This window comes from Nilaparvata lugens, chromosome 3 (assembly GCF_014356525.2).
Source record: "Nilaparvata lugens isolate BPH chromosome 3, ASM1435652v1, whole genome shotgun sequence".
NCBI classification, from domain to species: Eukaryota; Metazoa; Arthropoda; class Insecta; order Hemiptera; family Delphacidae; genus Nilaparvata; species Nilaparvata lugens.
Genome location: NC_052506.1, coordinates 11056521 through 11065182, shown reverse-complemented (window position 1 = coordinate 11065182; position 8662 = coordinate 11056521).

Genomic DNA, 8662 nt, shown 5'->3' with positions numbered 1-8662 from the left:
TAAACCTGTTATAGAACGAATTGTATATTATATATTATATAAGCTCATGTTATTTCACTTATCCATTGCATACTGCTGTATATTACTGAAAGTTGATACCCTGATCTACTTTCAGCCTACTTCATTTTATTAATCAATTATTTGATCTTATCTACCTATATAATTATTTTACTTATAAATTTTCTGTTTTTTTTTTCTTAAATATTCATATTGATTAAAACTTTTACAATATTTCCATTAATAAATAAATCCTTAGTTTAAATAACGAAATTAAAGTTTTGGTAGAGAGTTAGTGGGGAGGATATTTTTAATATTCTTCCAAAGAATGGACATTGATATGTCCAAAGCTCCGCCAATTTATGTAGATGCATAACAATATGATATTATCTATAGTTATTATATTACAAATTGCTTTTTCATATCATATACAGTTCAATAGTTATTTTCTTAGTCTATATTATGTAAATTCATCTATAACTTTGCTGTATTGTAAGCTATTGTATACAAGTGTATAAGCCAGTATATATTGTAATCTACATAAATAAAGTACTCAATCAATCAATCAATCAATCTTATTAATTTCAAAGAGTGCTATAATTAAATTTTAAGAATAAAAGAAAGTAGCGATGAATTCATACATTTTAAAAATTCATTCCTATTAGGAATTCGATTGAAGAACTGGATTATAAATTGGATCATGTGCGATCTATTCTATTAAGTTTGTTGGTTGTTTTAAGATGTGTCTGACTTCTAATAAATCAACAAAAACATTTCTCTCACAGCTCAGGTGATTCAGAATGAGATTTCCCCATCTTATTGACAAGCTGATCTTCTAAAGACTTAAGTTTCCTTCCATAAACTATCTACCCGAACGAATAATAACAATATACAGTATCGCAATGCCACCACAAGTTATTGGAAATACTAAGCGAGTATAAGTTGAATGTATACTTGAAGATATTATAATATTCAATTAATCATACAATTTGAATAATTGGTCCTTATAAATTCTACCAGATTAAGTGGAACTTGACAAATACATGATCACATTACATGTTTGTCAAGTTGTGTTCAATCTAATAGAATTCTCAAGGACGGCAAAGAATCGTACGTCCAGAAATCGATGTGTATGTAACTAGACTTAGAAATCCTAATTTATTAGTATTTGAAGGAGCCTATAAGAGTAGAAAGTGAGCCATAAGCTCGAAAAACTCTCGAAATCTATTGTTCTTCTATGAAATATGATGGATATAGGAGGCAGTGATAGTTACAGCTGCAAGCTACGACACTCTTGGTTAAGTAGAGCTGCTTCGGTTGAGCTGCAAGCCACTTATGGAGTCGAGACGCATCTAGTATAGAGCGAGAACGAGAGAGAATGAAAGAGAGATAGAGCGAGAGAGAGAGAGAGAGAGAGAGATCGACGACACCCAATTTGCATCCGAAATTGATGTTATGCTAATTAAACAAATTGGCTGCATCTGGAAAGCTTTTAACAGCGGATGGCATAACGCCCGCTAATGGCATGATAACCCTGTTGATGCTGCCCTACCTACCCCACCTTGCTCACCCCCCCCTCCACAACCCATCCTGTCCATTTGTTCGGCTTAAACCTTTGCTACCGCCTCTAATGAGAAAAAACTTCAACAAACAAATCAACACAAGTCGCATTCTAAATTATCTGTTTGTGAGTGAGTGGACTATATGTGTAGGAGAGATTAAATTGTTTGAACAGTTGAAGAGGGGGATCTCCCATTTCTAATCCACCTTATCCCATTTTGAATTGTTTAGAATTTCGTAGAATTTAATCAATTTCAATGTATGAAGATTTGTATTCTGAGGAAACAAATGAAAGATGTATAAATTATGTTTTCTTCGTGCTTGACTAGGATAATAACCTATTTATAATCCTATTATATTAAGCAAGAAATTTTATCTAGCTAGACAATTTAAACGATTTGATCAACATAATCTGATATTTGTTGACATGACATGATAATCCTCCTAAACTAGAGTATATCATAATTTTCAAAGTTGATCATTATTCGACAATTTCAAGTGATTAGTGAGTGTTATTTTATTATCCAATTCGGTTTTTATATAATCTAAATTATATTTTTTTTGTTTTCAAATATTTGAACAGAAAATTGAACCTGAATTCAAGTGCATAGAACATAACCTACTTTTTGGACTATTTATAGTGTATAAATCAAAATTCGGGAAAGAAACAGTTTTGGACTGTGCCTGTTAGTACTTGCCCAATCATTTTGAAGAATTGTGTTCGGTTTATCAAAAGTCAATAAATAAATAACAAGCGAAGCTCGGTGCCCCGATATTCAACCTTAATGGTGAGCTCTTCCCGAGTCACCAAAAGCTTATCGAATATGTGATTTAATTTATTTCAAAAATAATTTTAAATTCAATAATCTTCATTTTTAGTTTATATTCAATTCAGAAATGTGAAGGTGACACAACCTATATTTGTACTGTCTTATAAATTAGAACTGGAACCGATTTGGGCAAGCCTGTGATACTTTTCTGCAGTGTGTAATTCAGAAATGTGAAGGTGACAGATTCGGACTGTCTTATAAATTGGAATTGGAACCGTTTTGGGCTTAAGCCTGTGATACTTTTCTGGAAGTTGTATCAAGTTGAATGATTGAATAAATGATAAAATCCCATTGAACTGTTTCCTCACTGTAGAATAATGACGTTTCATACCTCAACTCTATAAACGTCTTTTCCTGAAGAGCTTACTACCACATATTGAAGCCTGTTCATATAGAAGTATTTATCGTACTACGTAGAGCGCAGAAATTGACAGGGGAGGCTTCTAGGAGTAAAATGAAGATGGTTTGATTCCCCAGCTTGTGACTGTGGTGCTGCTGCGGAGAACATCGACCACATAATAAATGCATGCCCCAGAGCCTTCAATGGAACATTTGAAGATATTTTCAAAGTGACAGACTACGCTAAGGCGTGGGTAGAAAACCTAGACATTTCTTTGTAATTAGAAACTAAAACAGAAATTTAAATCATGATAGACAAAATATATATGCACCTTCAACTTAAAGCAATACGATATATATATAGGATAAAAATATATTCCTCACATCTAAACTGAATTTTCAAAGGAATTTCTAAACAGCTCTCACACGTGTGGAAAGTCAGACATCAGCCAAAAATACTATTGAAAGGATTTATCGAGTATCTTGCTGATTCCAGCCGATGTAACCTGTTTTAGAAGTAAGTGTATATGTCAGTAAGTCTCGATCCTTAATTCGACAGGCTCGCCAAAGAGATCTCTTAATCTATTTTAGGAACGATGTAGAAGGTTTTCCGCTTCATCTGTCCGAGGGCGCAGCACTGAGATGCGTACGAAATTTTAATCTAGCGCCGCGTATCGGCTACGCTGCAGATCCGAATGCAATCTATGCACCATCCATAGCCGGCAGTCAGCCCCCAACACCCGTCTGAATAATTTATACGGGGGAGTGTTTGTGGCCGAAGTCGGGGGATGACTCCCTCGGGAAGACGTCTACTAGGGTGGCTATATTTTCTTTTTTATTTGGATAAGATATCGAGGAGGGAGGAGGGACTTACAAGGAAGGAGCTATCTGTGGACCAGTGCTCTCTGACAGCCTTCAACCACAGCGTCGTCATGCACACACGCTCATGAAAAAAGCATGAGAGCGGAAGCACGCGTGCGCGCCCGCACGCCGACAAAGTGATTCCACCTTACGACCGTTATCGCAAATCAATTGATCCCATCAACCCCCGTCACGCTGCTATCTTCATTTATGTTTGATCCTTCCAGTGAAAATGCTATCTATTGACGAATTTTGAAAATTCTACGATCAATTCGAGATCAATGAGAGAAAATTCTCTCATCAATCCTATTTGAAATCAACAATAAGATATTTCACTGATTGAGAGTCTAGAACGAATTTCATAGAAGATTGGTTCGAGCATATCGTATGAGAAAAACTGAAATTATGGCAATAGATCCTCTCTGTGTAAACAAGATCAAAATCAATAATGAAGAATTGAAAGTGGTTGATCATTTCAAGTACTTGGGAGAAATCATTCACTGCAGATTGAAAGAGAACCAAACATGGCAGAACTGAATAATGGAAATGAAAAGAGCCCAACATCTGACTTGGAATATTTACAATAAAAAATGTCTCTCTATGAAATCAAAAATTCGCCACAATAATAGTGTAGTCCGTCCAGAAACGCTTTATGCGTGTGAAACTCTCTTTCAAATCAGGAATGAGAACAAGACAGATCAGGTGAGCAAAACAGTTAGACGGTCCATAAGAACCATCATGAATAAAATTTATCAAAAGAATGAAGTGTGGACAATTGCAACCAATGAGACAGTCTATAAGGAAGTAGAGACCTTCCTCAGTATAATGAAAAAACAAAGAATTTCTCATTTTTTCCATGTTCTGGGAATGCCTGAGAATCGAGTTCTGAAACAGCTTGTAATGCGTAATCTAAAAAAGAGAAAATGTGGCAAGTATGTTGATGACCTAAAACAGGACATTCAAGAAATAGGCTTGGAAGTCGGGGATGCCATTGATAAAGTGAAAATAAACCATTTACTTAAAACGCACATATTCAATTTACCAAAAATGCACAGGGAGATTGTAATCACTGATGCAGAAAGACGACAACGATCCGAGATAATGAAGAAATACTGGGCTGATCGAAAAGCCACACAGCTTCAGAACCAAGGACGTTTTTAGTTGATTGACTCAAGTGGTCCTATGTGGCCAAAAAAGACGAAAAATAATAATAGTCCAGTAGTATATATGCTCTTTGCTCCTACATTCTGTATAATATGTACAAATATATGGGAACTAGCCGTCAGGCTCGCTTCGCTCGCCATATCCGTCTAGCCAGGGGGCTCCGCCCCCTGGAACCCCGACTGGATTGTCCAAGAATGGGATTAGCAGGCTCGCTTCGCTCGCCTGCATTTTTATCATGTTAGGACAATCCAGTCGGGGGTCCAGACTAAACGTCTGGCTAAACGGATATGGCGAGCGAAGCGAGCCTGACGGCTAGTAATATAATATTCCCAGGATTGAAGTAGCAGTGCCCAATCAATTTTTCCTCGATAAATGCATTTAAATCTTCAACTTGGTGCCAACCTAACAAAGTCAACTTAACTTAATGCCAACCTGACATAATTATTAGTTTAGTTGCCAGTTAACAACTGTTTCGAAGAGGTACTCTATCTAGATTATAGTTCTATAGTAACATATGATATGGAAATTTCAATTATAATTAAGAGATTGGGAGAAGAAGAATATACATGCTAAAAGACGAACTTTAAACCCTTAAAAACAACCCTTAGAGTTAAAATATTGCCAAAAGATTCCTTAGTGCGCCTCTAAAGGGTCAACTGAACATACCTACCAAATTTGAACGTTTTTGGTCCGGTAGATTTTTAGTTATGCGAGTGAGTGAGTGAGTGAGTGAGTGAGTGAGTGAGTGAGTAAGTCAGTCAGTGAGTGAGTGCCATTTCGCTTTTATATATATAGATTAAACTTATAAATAGTTGATAGAATTTGAGATTTTGAATCAAAATGTGTTTTGTTAACTCAACATCATTCCTTCCTAGTAGGTGAATTTAATTGAAATTAATAAGTTAAATTCTCCTCGTCTTATGCATGCTAACTCCTCATCTAAGAACTCTTGTAAGCCTGATGTGAATAAAAGTTGTTAACGATTGTGACACATAGAATTGTTAGTTTAATCAATATTATATTGATCAACAAGTCTTACATGTTACTGCTCAATCCACATTGATTCTGTTATCAACTGATAATCCCAAAATCCAATTTGCATCACAATCAACATTCAGTCAATATTGAGCCAAAGTGAAGCAACATCTCTCTTCTCCGAATGACTTCTGTATAATCATATAATTTTTTTTTCATTTCATTTTCATATTCCCATTTTATTATATGATGTGCTTATTTTTTCAGCTATCTAAAATTGTGCTAAAATTTTCTGTAATGTATATTTTTCAGAAAGACTTTTCGTAAAAACTTTTCATTTCTTTCAATATTTGTATTAAATATTGCATTTTCAATTGTTTTACTTGTATCATGTGTTAGTATCAAGAGAACAATTATGGGATATTATCCTTGTGCTCTTATATGTATCTCAAATGAATAAATAAAACATTACCTACTTTTTGGACATAGTTCTATCAAAATTCGGAAAGGGACCAGTTTTGGGCTAGGCATGTTGGTCCTTTTCTGATCAAGTATTTGATCTGTGTATTATGAAATGTATATAAATAAAAATTAATTTGTAGTTTTCTCTCTTCTGAATGTGTTGAGCATTTTTTGTATTTTTTCTACGCTTTTTTGTTCAAATCTCTCCATCAGGACATTCTCAATCATAACTAGAAAGAAAACCATTCTTATCACGCTGCAGATTCTGCAAGTCTATGAAATGTTCGAAGTCCGAACAAAGCATTGTGTGATTTGTAACGCATTGTTTAACAGCCATATTTGATGGGGTCGAACCGGCTCAGCTTGGTTCGAGTAACGACCGAGAACTTACAGAAGCCTCCCCCCCTAAGCACCTCCTTTCCACCCCCCCAGGGAGAGGGTCACACGGACCAAGGATCACGGTCACGCTTCAGGAGGACTAAGTGCTGAACTTTCTCCTACCCTTTGACTTGTCCTCTCGCCGCTCGCTCGGAGCTTGCAAACTTTATGATGGAGGACTTGAGCGAGGAACGGGGTGGCAGGGAGCAGGGGAACGGGGTGCAGGGAGCAGGGGAACGGGCTGCCAGGGAGCAGGGCAACGATAATAGTCAATGGGTAAGGACCGCTTTCACTTTCCTACTAAGCTGCTATGGAAAAACAAAAACCTCGCCTCTCCCATCCACATAGAAATACACTGTTCCCTCGTGTGCAAGACTTTCAAAATCATCACACTGGAATATGAGTATAACGGGTTAATATTAGAAGTTAATGTTGATGTTTTGAAAATAGTTCGAATACTTATTAATTTGCAAACTCGACTTATCAAATTCAAATTAGAATTCATTTATCCTTACTAATTACAAAGTTTAAAACTTCAATTATAAAATACATTACTTAATAGTTAGATATACAGTTTATTAAATAGCAAATAGTGAGTAGGTTTTTGATTTTGTATTAAAATTTGTTAAATAAGTGCAATATTTCTAAAGTTTTCAATTTATTGTGATACATTCTGTGATTCATTTAGAGTATAAAATCAACCTTCAAAATTCGAAATTTTAAGTCATCATTCCTGGACCGAAAATCAAGTAACAAAGCAATGTGTGATTACATAACCTTATCTTTTGGACAACATTAACATTTTATCAAAATTTTTGGAGAGAAATAGTACAGGCTCAGCCTAGTTTTTCCTCCAATGATATAATTGTATTATTATTATAGTATTTTATACAATAAATGAATTAATAAATACTAAGAAATTGACAAAAACCAAAGATTTTATTAAAAGTAGAAAAACTGAAATGCATTGTTCCCTCGTGTCCAATACTTCCAAAGCATCACACTGTAATATGAGTATAATGGGTTAATATTAGAAGTTAATGTTGATGTTTTGAAAATAGTTCGAATACTTATTAATTTACAAACACGACTTATCAAATTCAAATTCAAATTTATTTATCCTTACTAAATACAAAGTTCAAAACTTCAAGTATAAAATACATTACATAATAGTTAGATATACAGTTTATCAAATATCAAATAAAAATACTAAGAAATTGACAAAAACCAAAGATTTTATTTAAAGTAGAAAGAAATATCAGAGTTTATCACAGATTGACAGTGGTTTAACAACCAAAACCGGCCTTTCTAATTCTAATAAAATCTGTGGTTTTTGATAATTTCTCAGTCTTCCTCTTTCTTCGTTTATTCGCTTCAATTCTCTTCCTTTTCTTCCCAGTACCTTTTCATTCTGTCAGGTCTTTCTTTTCTCAATTCATCTGAACAAACCTGCTACCTTCTCTTAATTGTTTTTATAGATAAGATCCTCTTTCTGTCAGTGATGGTTTCCCTATAGATATTTGTGCGATTTTTGACATCGTCAATAGTTAAATTTAGTTCCGATATGTCTTTTTTTATTTGCACAAGCCAAGGAATTGTGGCTGTGTCTGTTTTCGCACTCATGAATCAGACAGATTCTGAGTCTAAATGAGTCTGATTAAATGAGTCTTCTCATTTAATATTAATAATTACCACAATATCAAATTCTCAACTACACAAAAAGTTATCAAATATTATTAAGCAGAAGTCTCCACCACTTGATCTTTCAAACAAGAACAATAATCATATAAATTGTACACATGAAAGACTAACCTAGGTGTGTCATCACCTGAATTTGGAAAAAGATAGCACAAGGGCTACCTTATCATTTTATCTACCAATGTTATTACATCAGTGTCATTCATATCGTAAATAAATAAATAAATGAATTTTATGGATGAGAAAAACCAAAATTAACTTGATGTACTGTGTTGCATAACATAATAACTCCATGATGCATTCTATATCTCGTCTTGATTGAACTCAAAGTTGTTGCAAGGAGCCTGATAATCAATGCTACTCACCCATATATTTCTTTACTCAACCCATCTAATATC